We start from the raw sequence: 16,067 nt of genomic DNA, 5'->3' as shown, positions 1-16,067 counted from the left end.
GCTTCCCTCCTCCATGTCTTTGCTCATTCTGTTCCCTCCGCAGGAACAGCCACCCCCGCCCCCCACCTCCTCTGGTTTCACGGGCTCCTTATTTAGCTGAAAGGTCAGCGGTGGCAACCCCATTTAGAAACCTGCCTTAGCACTTAACCTTTAACGCGTTTGCCTTGTTTCTTGGCTGTTGCCTTCTAGCCCATCCATCTTCGGTCCAGCTTCCTAATTCCCAGGGGATGGGTAAGTCCTGTTCCTCTAGGTCGTCCAGTCCCATGCACGTAGTAGGTGCGCAGTAAACGCTCACAGTTTGGTCACTATGTGCTCTAACACTGGGGCAAGTAGCAGAGCGAAGAATGGCTGTCTGTTCACCTCCTCGCCAGCTCCCTAGCCCAGCCCAGCGCATCCAACCGGAGGCGGGGGACAAGCCCGCGTGCCTCTCTTGCCGCCCCCGCGTCGCGCGGAGCCCAGTCACGGGCGTTGGAAATTCCGGCGCGTGCCGGCGCGCTGGGCCGGGCGGGGGCGGGGGAACCCGTGGAGTGAGCCTGTGACGTACAGGGGCGTGGCTCCGGAGCCCCGCCCCCTCTTCCTCGCCCTCTCTCGCGGGTCGGGGTTACATGGCGGCGACTGCGGCAAAGCGAGAGCCTCGGAGACGCCGCTGCCGCCAGCACAGCCGGAGACCTGAGCCGACACTGGGGGCTGTCCGTGGGCCCCGCACTCCCTCGATGAGTCGGAGAAGTCCGGTGGGTATATGTGTGTGCGTGTGCGGGGCGCGCCGGCGGGGCGGCTCAGGAGGGCGCCGCGGCGGGCCCGGCGGCTGAGCCGGCTCTCTCCTCCATTGTGTGTGACCCTCCGGCGGCCGTCGCTCAACAAAGGCGCTTTTGTTCGGTCTCCCGCCCGCCCTCGGCCCGCCCGCCGGCTCGCTCTCTCGGGCCTGGCCGGCGCGTTCTCACGCGGGCCGGCGGCGGCGGGCCGGGGTCCCCGCGTGGGGCCGGCAGAGCGGCCGGCGCGCCCCTCCCACCCGGCACGCCCCTCGCGGGCCGGGGTGCCGGGCCGGGCAGCGCCCGCCGGCCTCGAGCCCGGCTTGCCCGCTTCCTCCCGGTCGTCTACGTCTGACTCCGCAGGTTCGAAACCCGGCCCGGCCGGCGGCGGGCTGACGCGGGGCGGCGGCCGGGAGGGGCGGCCCGCCCCAGCAGCGTGAGGTGGCGCGGAGTCTAGCCTTCCTGGCACGCCGCCTTTCGAAATGCTCCCGCGTCTCCTCCCCCATCCCACTCCGGTGACTCGGCCTCAGCTGACTCCGGCCGGGCAAAGTCTCCCAGTGCACTCGGCACATTGCGTAGCGCGCCGCTCACTAGACTCGGCGCGGAGCCCCGAAGTCCTCTGCCCGAGTTGAATCTGGCCGCTAAGGAGGTACAGAAAAACTCCTCCAAATCGGAATTCCTAATTTCTTCCCCCTCTGTCTACTACAGCCTTGTCTGAGCTGCGTCCGGGACGCGCAGCGGTGGTGGTCCGTGAAAGTCCCCAGATGAAAACTTGTTTTGTCTGAAAACCCCCTGAAAAAGGGCTGCCTCGCTTCTCGGTGCATTTTTCTCTAACTTGGTGAGGTTCGTTGAAAAGTAAGGATTTTTTTTAGCCGCTTTTTGTTCCTTGATAGGTAAGACTGGTTCAGGTGTTAGGTGGGAGCGCTCCGAAGCAGGATCTTATCGATTCCTTTCCTTTTTATTTCTACCTTTGCTCGCTCATTGGGAAAGGTCCACTAACGTGAGGACATTTGTGTGCTGCATTTGCAGCACAATTCGTGTTCTTTTCCTTCATCGCTAAAAATGCCCTCCAAAGTCAGTTTGAGTATTAACTTTTTTTTTTTTTAACAGATAGAAGATGATTTATCAGGGGAAAGAAAAATTAACAGGGGACAAAATAGAGCAATAACAGCTTCAGAGTACTTTTCCGATTGTTTGAGTCGTCTAGCCTTGTTTTTTAAAGCTCTGATTGGACGCATCCTCTCTCTTGAACGTTGGGGAACTGAAATGGAAAGAGTAGTCTAATTAGAAGATTGAAGGGATCAAACAGGACTGGGCCCTGAAAGGAAATTGCCTCTAGAGTTTCTTCTTAGAATGTCAGATATTTATGTTTGAAATATACTTGCTAATCGGTGGCAGAGACTTTACATTTCTTGAATGGATAGTAGTTCAGACATGTTTAGGAAGGGCTTGCTATGTGCCAAAGAGCAGAGTCCTTTCACATATATGTGCTGCATCACTGAGTAAGAATTCCCTTGTGAAACTTGTAAAATTGCTTATTGGTGTCCTAAATTGAAGAATCGCAGTCGTCTAGGAAATATACCAGATTTGAGCAGGACGTGTTTTAATCACCTAAGAATTACTGTTAGAAAAAGAGCTCTGGGAAATGGAGGATTATTTATAAAAACCTTTATCTATGACCATATTTTGTAATTCAGTTATTTGCAAAAGAGGATTAAAAATGTTTGCTATTTTTCTGTGACTAAGAAGGAATCCAGAGACGATTGATTTGAAGATCAGTTAATTTTGCGATAGAAAAAGTACATGTTCTAATGACAAATGTTAGTACTAAAAGTGTTACAGCATTTTGCATAAGTTCGTTTAAACATCGTGAGAATTCATAACTGAGAAAATAGTAAGGTTTGCTGACTCAGGGTACATTGCTGAAGGGGATGGGGTCTGGTAGGAGGAAGCTTCTAAGTGCTGCAAGTTTTGAGTTGGGTGATGACTCATCCTGCCCACGGACTGCTACGTGGCCCTTTTTTTTTTTTTATACACTGTATTTTTTTTTTTTAATGATAGGCTAAAATGCTCCTGTCTACATTATAATTCTCTCTCACACAGAGGAGCTACAGATTCTCTAAAAAAGTAATGGCTTCTGAAATTGCATTTTAAAGGGATATCATATATCCTGCAGGTGGAATTTGTTAACATTTGTTGAAAAGAAAGGTAAAATTAATTGCTAGTCAGTTGGGGCAATGAAATATTTGATCCTATGGGTTGGCCAAAAAGTACGTTTGGGTTTTCCTGTAAAATGTTAGGTGAAAACTGGAGCGAACTTTTTGGCCAATCCCACAGCAGTTCCTTGGCTATTGATGAGAGAGGTTTCTTATGGATTTTTTACAGATAGTACTTTTATGCTATAGATAGAAATTAACCTCTTTGTTTTCATTGGTAATGTAAAAGTTAACTTTATACTATCTAGAAATTAGTTTGTGTTGTAAAAGTACAGTAGTGTTTAATCAGATACAGCTCTGAACATGAGCATTTCACTCTGGTGGAATTATATATAGTGCTTTCTCCTTTTTTCTAATCTTTATTAATTTAATAGACTATAATATATAATAATTTAAAAGTTAAAATAGGTATTGTTACAGGCACTATTTTTTCATCAGTCCTTTTCTTAGATAAGCTGATTGTACAGTTCCAAATTTAGGATTTACATTGAAATTTGGTAATAAAATATTTTGACTGATTGTAGAAAGCCATTGTTTAGCAGGTTGACCTAAAATAAGATTGAGAAAAAAAAGGATTGAGAATAACAATATGTTTTAAAAGTGAGAAGAAAAACTCGCCACTCTCATATTTTTCTTTGTATGTACTATTTATCTTCTCAGTGTTTATTTGAATGGTTTTGTGGGCAGTAAAGTGTATTAATGTGAATTAAATCTTTGGAGAGATTTTGGAAGAACATTGCATGATTTATATAGGGGAACTTTAGTAAAGTTTAATTCAAACTTTAAAATATACTTCCTACTAAAGGAAATATAAAAGTACAAGTATGAAAGTATTAAAGACTTTCAAAGCCTTTTTAGAGGTTGAACGTGTATTTCCAATGTGTGTGTGTGTGTGTGTGTGTGTGTGTGTGTGTGTGTTTTAAGAATGTAGGTAATTACCTGTCATGCTTAATTCAGAATTTATAAACAAACTGGTTGTGTTAGTCTGTCTCCCTTCTATGAGGTATTGACTTATGAAATGATGATGAGCCTCCCTGTTGCTATTCAGTTCTGTGTTTGCATTGCCCACTTGAATTCTGTGTTACTTTAGGGCCCCTGTTAAAATAGAAGATGCTTCAATAGTAAATTCTTTGTAGCATTGTTGGCTTCCCACTGTCAGCTCCTTCAGCCTATTTTGTGGGCTGTTAACATTACTCTATAGCCTGCTAGAGATACGGAGATTTTGGTTGGTTTTATTGCTAAGAATCCTGATTGAGACTTTACAAAAACAAAAATGTTATTGTAGTTACTCCCCCCACCCCCCCCTCGCCCTTGGGAGTTGCTTTTCATGTGGAACTGATGCCTTTAAAGTAATAGTGGCATGGGTAGAGTCCACCAGTGTTTTTTTTCCTTCTGAACTGAATATTTGGAAAGTGTAGTGTATCCCCTTTGATACTTTTTAAAAGGTTTATCTTACATAACATGTCCACCTTTTAAATCCATTTCTGAAAAGGTATACAGAGATTGTAGCAAATAACATTTTCCCATTGATTTTCATTTAAATTTGATGTCTTTTTCATAGGGGAAAAAATTTATTTCAGGAAAAAGACTGTCTCTTCAGAATGTGAGAAATTTATGTGCATTTAATTCTGTACAACCATAAAACTATAAAATGTTAGTTTTTACGGAGGAGTCATGGACATTTTATCTTTTTGACTACTCAAGAAACTGAGGCCCAGAGTGATCTAAACTCTTGGTACAGGGTGATTTCTGGACCAGTAGTATTAGCATCATTTGGGAGTTAAATGCAGAATCCTGACCCCCATCTCAAGACTTATTTAGAAGCTACAGTTTAACTAGATTCTCAAGTGATTCAAACGTATGTTCACTTCTGGAAACACTGCTAAGTGATGCATACATAAGTTGCTCTGCTGGTTAGTGACTGATTTGGAAAACTCAGGTCTTCTGAGTTGCTCTTTCCATTGATTCTCCTAAAAAACGTCAAAAGAAAGATTGAGAATCTAATCACTGTCCAGTAGAACTTTCTGTGATGATAGAAGTATTAGTATTTTACTCTGTGCTGTCCATGAGATAATCACCAGCCACATGACAGTTGAGCATTTGACAGGTGGCTAGTGTACCCAAGGAACTGAATTTTTAATTATATGCATTTCTAATTAATTTATTCTTGGCTGCCTGAAGTTAGTGGCTACTGTATTGGACAGCACATATTTAGATGATCTTTGCCCAGATTAAGTTTAAAATTATTTAAGCTATAATTTAATAACTGATTAGGCTTAATTTGGGATTCCCTGATGGCTCAGACCGTCAAGAGTCTGCCTGCAATGTGGAAGACCTGGGTTCGATCCCTGGGTTGGAAAGATCCCCTGGAGAAGGAAATGGCAACCCACTCCAGTATTCTTGCCTGGAAAATCCCATGGATGGATGAGCCTTGGAGGCAACAGTCCATGAGGTTGCAACAAAGTCGGACAGGACTGAGCAACTTCACTTCACTTAGGTTTAATATAATAATTTCCTCTTAATTTACAAATTGGAGTGATGGTAGGTTCCTAACTACCTACATCCCTAAAATGCCTAGGTATTAGTTTAGTCTAAATGCCTAGGTATTAATTTAGCAATGCCAATTTTCTGATATACTCCTGTGTTCAATAGTGTAGGTAATCTAAGCTGCAAGAATATCTATTTCCCCATTTGTCTCAATCACTTGGATTTAAAAATATTAAAAATAACCTGTTAGGGACTTCCCTGGTGGTCTAGTAGCTGAGACTCCACACTCCCAATGCCGGGGCCTGGATTTAATCCCTAGTCAGGGATGAGATCCCACATATCCTAACTAAGAGTATGCTTGCCACAACTTAGTGGCATAGCCAAAGGCTATAACTAAGACCTGGTTTGGCCAAGTAAGTAAATATTTAAAATAAATAACCTGTTAAGTAAATGTTCCTTAATTATCTTATGGATAGCATTGAGGGGACAGTTTTCACCTCTAGTGTAGTATCGCCAGATTTTTTGGCATTCGTCGATAGCTGCCAGATTGATCTGCCTTTTGTTGTGTTATTTCCAGGTGTTGAAACATTGAGTGGTTCTTAACCTTCCCCCTTATGCAGTGGGAAAATTCTAACCCTAGAGTAAGTCAGAGTGACCTGTGTCCAAATCTTGACACTGACTATATGCATGATTTCGGTGAACTTGCTTTATCTCTTGGAGCAAAGTGCTCTTGTTTGTAACATGAGACATAAAAGGTGGTGGTTCTGAGTAACAGAAATAGTTTTCTACTTAGAAAATATGTGTGTGTACTCAGTCATGTCCGATTCTTTGTGAACCCATAGACTGGTAGCCCTCCATTCTCCTCTGTTCATGGAATTTTCCGGTCAAGAATACTGGAGTGAGTTGCCATTTCCTTCTCCAGGGGAGCTTCCTGACCCAGAGATCAAACCCACATCTCCCACTTCTCTTGCTTTGTAGGTTATTCTTTACTGCTGAGCCACCAAGGAATCCCCCACTTAGAAAATGCCTGGCACTTAATGGACACTTGGTAAATTTGAATTACCTTCCCTTTCCCTTGTTCTCAGCTTCTTACAGCCTGTATTTAGTTTTATGTTTAAGATTCTGATTTTAAGTCTTGTTGGTTCCCCCCAATTATATCACTTCATGCCTTGCTTCATTCATGTATATCCTTAGTACATTCCTCCACTTGTGCTCTGAATTCCTTCTCTTGATCTTTTTTGTAAGATTTTTTTAATGTGAACCATTTTTAAACTTGAACTTGCTACAATATTGCTTCTGTTTCACATTTTGGTTTTCTGGCCAAGAGATATGTGGGATCATAGCTCCCTGACCAGGGATCGAACCATCACCCCTGCATTAGAAAGTGAAGTCTTAACCACTGGACCACCAGGGGCGTCCCATTCTCTTGACTTCTTAAGGACTTGTCTCTTGCCTGCCTCATGAATTTTGCCCCTTGTATTGGACTGTCTTTGAAAAAGTGAAAAGTAAAAGTGCTAGTCCAACTCTTTACAACCCCATGGACTGTAGCTCTCGAGGCTCCTCTGTTCTTGGAATTATCTAGGCAAGAATACTGCAGTGGGTAGCCATTCCTTTCTCCGGGGGATCTTCTTGACCTAGGGATTGAACCCGGTATCTGTACTGATATACAAATGTGCTATAGAGGTATACTATATAGTAGCCACTAGCCACATTTGACTATTTAAACGGAAATTATCAGTTCCTTAGTCACGCTAATTGTATTTTACTTGCTTGGTATCCATGTGTAGCTGTTGGCTTCTGTACTGGGCAGTGTAGATATAGAGTAGAAATCTCTTACAAACCCTCTCCTGATTCCACATTTTTCTCTTATAGCTATTGCCTCATTTCTCTAGTCCACTTTCAAGCATATTTTCAAGAACTGTCTTTGTGTTCTCGCTCCACTTTGCTTTGTTCTTCAACTCCAGACTTCTGTCACCATCTCACCACTGAAAGTACTCTAGTCAAGGTTACCAGCAATACCATTTACCACATCCATCCTAAAGGATCTTATAGCAGCATTCAGTATTGTTAACAGTTTCCTGCCTATTCACCTGGTTCTCTTAGTTTATGGGACACATATTTTTGTTTTCCTCCTACCTCACACCTTGTCGTACTTTTTTTACAGCCTTCTCTCTCCTCTCCTGCCTCTAAATAATGGCATATCCTAGAGGTTGGCCCGGGCTTCCCTGGTAGCTCAGCTGGTAAAGAATCCACCTGCAGTGTAGGAAAACCAAGTTCGATTCCTGGGTTGGGAAGATCCCCTGGAGGAGGGCATGGCAAACCACTCCAGTATTCTTGTCTGGAGAAACCCCATGGACAGAGAAGCCAGGTGGGCTACAGTCTGTGGGGTCGCAGAGTTGGACGTGACTGAGGGACTAAGCACATAGGTTGGTCCTGGACTGTCTTCCCCTTCTCTTAGTTCTTTACATAGATGGTTTCATTCAGTTATTACCTACATGTGAATAATTATCAAATATATGTTTATGGTTTAAATATCTCACCTGAATAGACTTAATGTGTCCAAAATAGAACTCGTTCTCTTATAGTGTTATTCCAGTTGCCCCCATCTCAGTAATTGGCACCTAGGAGTAATGCTTAAAGCTTACGTTTTCCTTTATCCACTATACCTGATCCATCACCAGGTTTTCTTGGTCTCCAAAATATTTGGGTTGTCCTCTTTTTCGTCCTCATTTCTACCAGTCTGGTCTCAGTCACCATTATCTCATGTGGCCTGCTGAAATAGCTTTTAATTGGTATCTGATTTCACTTAACCATCTTCTTCAGTGCATTCTCCTCCCAGTAGCTGGAATTATCTTTGAAACATGGAAGTGCAACCATGCCAGTTGTCTGCCTAAAATTCTTCAATAGCTTTCTTAGTTATAAAATTCAGAATCATGCTTCGTGTTCACATCAGTCCCTGCTTCCTTTACTAAGGACACCATCAGTACACTGGCTTCTTTTCCTCCAAAACTGCAAGTTACATCCTGATCTAGATTGTATTTGCTTTCTCCTCTGTTTGGGACCCTCTTTTCCCATCTCTCAGTAGTGCTGCTTCCGTCTTACTATTCGGGTTTCAGCATCTTAGATGGCCATTTCCGAGCCACTCCATCAGAGCACTTGGCCAAACCTGAAGTTATACTTACTTGTTAGTCTTTCCTCATTAGAGTGTAAACTGTTTGGAAGCAGAAGAACCTTAATTGTGTTACTCTCCACTGTGCCATAGAACACTGCTTGACACATGCCAAGTGCTCAGTAAATTTTTGTGCACCTATAAAATGTTTGGCTCCCTTAAATTTCTGAAGGGAAAAAGTATGTTAAAGACTGCATTGTAGTCATTGTAACATGATTCTGACCTGAGTTTTTTAGCTCTCTGAACATTATTGCTACAGTTGCAAAAACTTAAGTGGGATCTGAGTATTAGATGGTAATATTCTGCCAGTATCAATTTTCTGATTTTGATGATTGTGTTCTGGTTATATGGAAGAATGTCCTGTCTATAGGAAACATACTAGGGTTGGGAAGGAAGGTGTAGTGTACTTGTCAGTAAATTACATTACTATTAGAAAGAAGATCATGGGCTTTGAACTGAAACCTGAGGTTCAAATTCTGGCTCTCAGTGTGTGTGACTTTTAATGCATTATTTAAATTCTCTAAAAATCTCAGGACCCATTTTGCAGTGTTGTTAGGAGGATTTAGTGTAAGAATAGTATGCTTCACACATAATACATTCTTATGCTTGCTGCTGTTCTATATTTTTTAAAAAATCTATTCTCATGTTCAGTGCTGTGACTTCCTTTATAATACAAATTTTTTCATTAATTGCTTTTATAAAAGCTGATAAAGTAAGATAGATATGTACCAGATAATGTTCTTTAAACAACTCAAGTTAGAACTTTTTGAACTGTATTCCATAGTATAGTTTTTAAATTCTTAAAAACTGTCTACTTTTAAGTTATAAAGTAGAGCCTCTCAAAATTATTTCAATTAAAATATGTGGGAAAAAATAATAAAATATGTGTCTTTGTCTTGAGTAACATGGTAAATTTTTATCTTCTTTGAAAGTGTCAGTGAATCTGTGGTGAGGTGAAGTGAAGTGAAGTCGCTCAGTCGTGTCCAACTCTTTGCGACCCCATGGACTCTAGCCTACTAGGCTCCTCGGTCCATGGGATTTTCCAGGCAAGAGTACTGGAGTGGGTTGCCATTTGAATCTGTGGTATTTAAATGCTAATGTATTAGTTTGTATTATTATTGATGTAAAAATACACAAAAACTGCCTAGCAGAATGAATCATTACTTATAATTGGTGATTATTATTTAGTTTTTTCTTATTCTTTCCCTTCACTCCCCTTGATGGGATGTTATTAAGTAAACGACCAAAAAGGAACTTCCCAGGTGGCTAAGTGCTGAAGAATACACCTGCCAATGCAGGAGGTGTGGATTTAATCCCTTGGTCAGGAAGGTCCCCTGCGGAAGGAAGTAGCAACCCACTCCAGTATTCTTGCCTCGAAAACTCCATGGACAGAGGAGCCTGGCAGGCCACTCCATGGGGTCACAAAGGAGTCAAACACGACTTTGACTAAAACAACACATACAGCAATGAGAGATGACCAAAAAGGGAGAAAGCGTTTAAGGATGACACCATCGCAGCACTGTTTATAATAGCCAGGACATGGAAGCAACCTAGATGGCCATCAGCAGATGAATGGATAAAGAAGCTGTGGTACACATACACCGTGGAATATTACTCAGCTATTAAAAAGAATTCATTTGAATCAGTTCTAATGAGATGGATGAAACTGGAGTCCATTATACAGAGTGAAGTAAGCCAGAAAGATAAAGAACGTTACAGCATACTAACACATATATATGGAATTTAGAAAGATGGTAACGATAACCCTATATGCAAGACAGAAAAAGAGACACAGAAGTACAGAACAGACTTTTGAACTCTGTGGGAGAAGGTGAGGGTAGGATGTTTCGAAAGAACAGCATGTATATTATCTATGGTGAAACAGATCACCAGCCCAGGTGGGATGCATGAGTCAAGTGCTCGGGCCTGGCGCACTGGGAAGACCCAGAGGAATCGGGTGGAGAGGGAGGTGGGAGGGGGGATCGGGATGGGGAATATGTGTAACTCTATGGCTGATTCATATCAGTGTATGACAAAACCCACTGAAAAATTAAAAAAAAAAAAAAAAGATGACCCCTGAGCCTTTTTATTTTTTTCAGTCTATTTTTCACAGTTTTATTTTCACAATCTGTTTTGAATAATATAAACTACTTCACTAACACTACAAACCTTAAGACTGCATGATTCAGGTTACCCTCTTGTAACACACTGTGCTCTTATGTTTTACTTCTACATATGCTGTAACCCCAATACATTATTATTTTTGCTTTAAACAATCAACAGTCTCTTAAAGGCATTTAAACATGTGGATTGGTTTTTTTTTTTTTTTTTTAAGGCTTTGTTTTTTCCAATTATTTATGCTTTCTGCAGGTCTTCCATTTGGTTCATCTTCATGATAACAAACTTCTTTTAGCATTTCGTGTAATGGGAATCTGTTGGAGACAAATTCCTTTCACTTTTTTCTCTTTGAGAATGTTTTTGTTTCGTCCTTTTTGCAGTATGTTTCCCTTGATGTTGATTTCTGGGCTGGTAGTTTCTTTTGACACTTGAGAGATGATGTTCTGTTGTCTTTAACTTTTGTGTTTGTCAGCCTTTGTTCCTATTGTTTTTCCCTAGTGTATACTTTTTTCTCTTTCATAGTTGCTTTTAAGAGTTGCTCTTTACCTTCCCACTCCCTAACTTTCAACAGTTTATGATGTCCCTAGATATGAGTTTCCTTGTATTTTTCTTGCTTGTGGTTCATTGACCTTCCAGGTCTGTGAGTTGATGTCTTTATCAGTTTGGGGAAGTTTTTGCCCATTGTCACATCACATATTTCTGCCTTGTCAGCTTTGTAAATCATGTCAACTTTCTGAACTACTTTTCAGCCTTGCTGCTGGCTCTTTGGATTACTTGGATATTTTCTTTGATTTCCAGTACCACCTCAGGTTTTTACATCAGGTTTTTGCCCATTTTCTTATTTGCCTTATACTCAAGAATGCCTTTGAGGGATTTATCTCATACTTCCTATCTTGACCTCCACCTTGAGAGGGCATCTGTCTTGGACAAAATGGATGCCCATATGCTTCATGAGTTTTTCTCTCCGCTTTCTTGACTTGGCTTCAGACTTGTACTTTTAGTGAAGACCCATGGGGAAGGATTGGCAGGTAGGGCTTGTAACTGGGCTTCCTCTGAATTCTAATCTGTTACCTGAATCTTTATGCGGCACATATCATTGTTTATAAATTTGACTGGTTTCTTCTTCATCCTGTTAGTGAAAAATATCTTGTTCTCTTGCAACTTTATGAGAAATGAGAATAGCCATGTTCTCTTGTGTTAGGAAGGGCTTGACATTTTCTAGAGCCTAGAGCTCTTTGCATCCTTAGCTTTCTGATGTATTTCTTAATTACAGTTCTGTAGCTTATTTAGTTTATCATGGTTTATCGGGAGAGAGTAATGGTGTCTTGCAACTTTCTGCATTTTAATCAGAAGTGGAAATCTTGAGTCTTTCACTAAACTTAAAGTATTTTGGAGCTGGAAGAGATTGTAGAAATCATGTCATTTAGCTACATCATTTTCCTGATGAGGAACTGAGACATAGTAACATGAGGCTTTGATTACAAAGCTAGTTTAGCCACAGATTCTTGACTAAACTTCAGATCACTTTAGTTCATGTTTCTTTTTTTTTTTTTTACTATGGGGTTGGTGACATCAGATGAGAAGTTTTCAACAGTATCAAACTGTCATGTGACTCTGATAAGAGACTTATGCTATTTTTTTTTTTTTAATTTGGCTGCATCAGGTCTTAGTTGCATCACATAGGGTCTTCGTTGTGGCTCACAGGCTCTAGAACTTAGCTCAATAGTTATGATGCCTGGGTTTCATTGCTCCATAGCATGTGGAATCTTCTGGGACCAGGGATTAAGCCTGCGTCCCCTGCATTGGAAGGTGGATTCTTAACCATTCGACCATCAGGGAAGTCCCTACTTATACTTTTTTCTGTCTTACAAGCTTTCTTGTTTAGGTTTGGAGAAAATGAGAAACAAAGGAGAAAAGATATTCCAGAAAAACTATCTGCCATTCTGAATCACTTTTTAAGAAACTGGGCGCACTCTAATAAGCACGTGGTTGTCTCCATTTGATGGGGGTCCAGACATGTTTTATGTGGCCTTGCGCAATGGGACCTTCAGACCCTTACCAGAGTTAGCCCAGAAATGATAGCTGTTGTATTTGATGCCAGTCTGAAAAGGTGTGGTGCTTTTAGATTTCTCCTATCATGGGATAAAGAACAGTACAATCAGAGAGTAGTGGAATGATCTTGGATATCTTCACAGTACCTACCTGCTAGGCTAGCAGGACTTTTTACAGAGTCCTGCTCATCTGGTTATATAGGGCACTGCTTCAGTGGTGCAGTCCCTCTCCACTACCTCAGCAAAACAAACTAGGAGCTATAACAGAGCTAACGTTTTTCTGTTTCTTCAGTCCAACTGGGTTGAAGTCAGTTGCTTTCTTCGTGTGTTGGCAGACCTATATGTTCACCATAGGGTGAGGCTCCTGGGCTAATGCCTGGAAAGGAAAGTACCATATCTAGAGTCATCACTGATGTTCCTACATGGTAGGTCAGAATGTGATCAGATTCTGAAAAAATTGAGGGTAGAGCTTGTGTTCTCCAAAGCTTTCTGCTACCAAGTAGAATATGTTATTTACATTAATTCTTTCAATAGTGTTTAAGGTGCATACCATCAGGAACTAGGCTCAGAAAGTATCAGTAAAGGTACTTAGTCCCAAACCTTTCAAAATAGAACTGCAGCAAGGGGGAAGGGAGTGGTGCCCTAGAAAATGAAGATTAGAGGATTTGAAGATCAGAGGGTAGATTAAATGAGATTGGGGATGGATGGCAAAAGACAAAGGAAAATGCTATAGAAAAGAGAAAGCAAGCCTAGTGGGACAGAGAAGCCTACTACAATGGAATCTACTGCGGTGGAATGTAATGCTCTAGGAGTACATGCTCCATGTGGCTTTTTCCCCCCCTTTTTTGGACTATTTTGATCCCTTCTATACCTTAATGCCTAAGACAGTGCCTGGCATTTGATAAGCACTCAAGGTTTTGTTGAATAAAAATGCAGTGGATGGATGGAAGAATTGAAACAAACAGTGAAAGCTCTTAAAAACTAGGTTCTCTCTGCTTCTGGGCCATTTTGGGATTGCATTTCCCTACTGCATTGAAGTTGGTGCCACCCTGTGACCTGCTTTGGTCAGTAAAATATGAGTAGAAGTGAAGGGTATGATTTTTTTGGACGAAGGTTTACGAATCAGTGGGGCTGCCCAGGTGGATCAGTGGTAAAGATCCTGCCTCCCAGCGCAGGAGATGCGGGTTCCATCCCTGGGTCAGGAAGATCCCCTGGAGGACATGGCAACCCACTCCAGTATTCTTGCCAGGATAATTCTCAAGACAGAAGAGCCTGGTGGGCTACAGTCCATGGAGTTGTGAACAGTTGGACATAACTGAACACACACGACGTTACATATAAGTGAGATATTCTCATTTCTTTCCCTCTGGCACATTGAGTGGCTGTGATAGAGGGTGGTATAACTCCTTCAGGAGTTTGGATAACAGCTATGTTGCACTTGTTGCATGAGCTAGACTTAAGAAGTCTTTTTACTCACTGAGGTTTGGGGGTTATTTGTTACTGTAACACTGTATAACCTGTCTCAACTACTATAGAAATTTATATTCATTTTTGTTTGGTTGGAATCATCAGATTTCCAAAGGTACTTGAAGAAGAAGGCTGCCCAAGTGTCTTCTGCTTATATATTTGCCCCAGTGTTTCCTTGCCGTTGGTTAGGAGAAGAGTCTTAGAAATGATGGCTCTGGCAGGAGGAAGATAGGAAGGGGTTGAAGGATTATTATAATTATTTTAAATTTTCCAGCCGTAAATTTGTAAATGGGATTGTGTTTAATGTTTTATAGCAATTTCAGTCACATTTCCACCTTTTTGGGCATCCTACTGTATTAAGTGGGAGCAAAAACTAGTCACGTTGGAAGACTTGTACTGTAGTAGCTTTCATAGGTCATAGACTTTTAGAGTTGGAAGGGTCTGTAGAGATTGAGTAGTTTATCTGGTCTGTAAAGTTCTGCTATTCCAGTGTGAGTACCTAGAGTAAATAGCAACTAGATATGAGCATCAAAATAAACATATAACGTTTATCTTATAATGGCCTCTTAAATGGTTGAAGTCCCTAATGTTAAAATGCATTTAGGCAAAGGTTCAGACAATTTAAGAACAGGAGTTAGGACTAGAAGAGAAGTTTTTAAAAAACTGGTTACTTTGTTAGAAGCTATGTAAGCATCCATCTTTGAAAGTTTGTAGCTAATGGTAGTTACTGATAGCTGGCAAAAGCCCCTTAGTCCTTGATGCTTAAGTGTTAAGGTCCTCCCTCCCACACCTAAGTTCCTGAGATGATTCACTGACGCTGGTTTGCACTTCTGACCTCCTTAAGGCCCACATCCTGAGAGGGGTCCCTGATAACTGAGGGCTACCCTGCATTAGGAGTAAGAGCTTTGTCAGGAATGCATATGAGCAAGCAGTTAAGCTGTAGTCTTTGGCCTTCTCTGCCCTAGAAGCTTAGTAGCTTTGATGAGAGCTTGAGAACATGATCTTAGGGAAGGGTGAATTTGCTATAACAACACCTCTCTATGCCAGGGTTAGGAAAGAGTCCTAGGTGAACGTAAGTAGAGCTCAACCTTTCCCTTCTCTCCAAAAGTAACTGAGCTTTGGCTGAGATGTGAGGCTGGCTAAATGCCAGTTAACTCAGATTACTCAGTTGACCCTGGAGAAGAGCTAAATAGGCAAGAGCTGATGAGGAGTGGGGGTAAGTGAGTGAGTGAGTGTCATCAGGCCAGATGTCCCAAGTCAGCATTTAACCTGAGAAGCAGCAGAATAGAAGATGGAAGGGAGTATCAGGCAAGTAACCTTTATATTTAAGGCCCTCACCTCAAACTTTGTACTTGCTGACACTGACCAAGTTGTTCCTGGATAAGAAAGGAAAGAAAATCGAATTTCTGTAGAATGTAGAAATGGAGCAGAGTGAAGTTATTCTGTCTTTTTTATTTCTTTCTTTTGCGTTTTATGACTTCATACACTTCGGCCTGACTCAGAGTACATGCATTTCTCTTGGTGATGGAGTGAGCTAAGTGACAGAAAGCAGGAGGCAATTTAGAGAAGAAGGAGCTCGAGGCAACATTTGTGGCTAATGTAGTTTCGGGAAACTATCTTGTAAGTGTTGGAAGCTGGTACTCAGCCTGGCTACACAGAGAGCTTTTACTTCCATGTTATGGTGAATTACTAAAAGAAGACCAAAGAGCCAACTTCATTCTTATAAATCATTCTCTGCTCTTCATTTTTATTTACCAAATTGTTAAAAAACAAAGCAACATCAACTTAGCTAATTAAAACTTAACCAATG

At 41.6% G+C, this 16,067-nt stretch overlaps 1 protein-coding gene across 3 annotated transcripts in view; it reads left to right on the top strand.

The window, feature by feature from the left end:
- Positions 1–578: 578 nt before the first annotated feature.
- The window catches only part of MAPK6 (mitogen-activated protein kinase 6), a 32,503-nt gene continuing 17,014 nt past the window's right edge, over positions 579–16,067 (top strand). Inside the window, exon 1 of one of the 3 annotated variants that reach the window (XM_065941896.1) lies at positions 579–731. The gene's annotated coding sequence lies outside the window, so the exon portion shown is untranslated. Of the gene's footprint in view, positions 732–1,259; positions 1,399–1,584; positions 1,605–16,067 lie in introns of those variants that run through there. The other 2 variants (XM_065941897.1, XM_065941898.1) reach the window with 2 other exon arrangements.

The sequence above is a fragment of the Muntiacus reevesi genome, chromosome 7 (assembly GCF_963930625.1).
Source record: "Muntiacus reevesi chromosome 7, mMunRee1.1, whole genome shotgun sequence".
Taxonomy (NCBI): Eukaryota; Metazoa; Chordata; class Mammalia; order Artiodactyla; family Cervidae; genus Muntiacus; species Muntiacus reevesi.
This window is presented reverse-complemented; position numbering and strand designations above follow the sequence as displayed.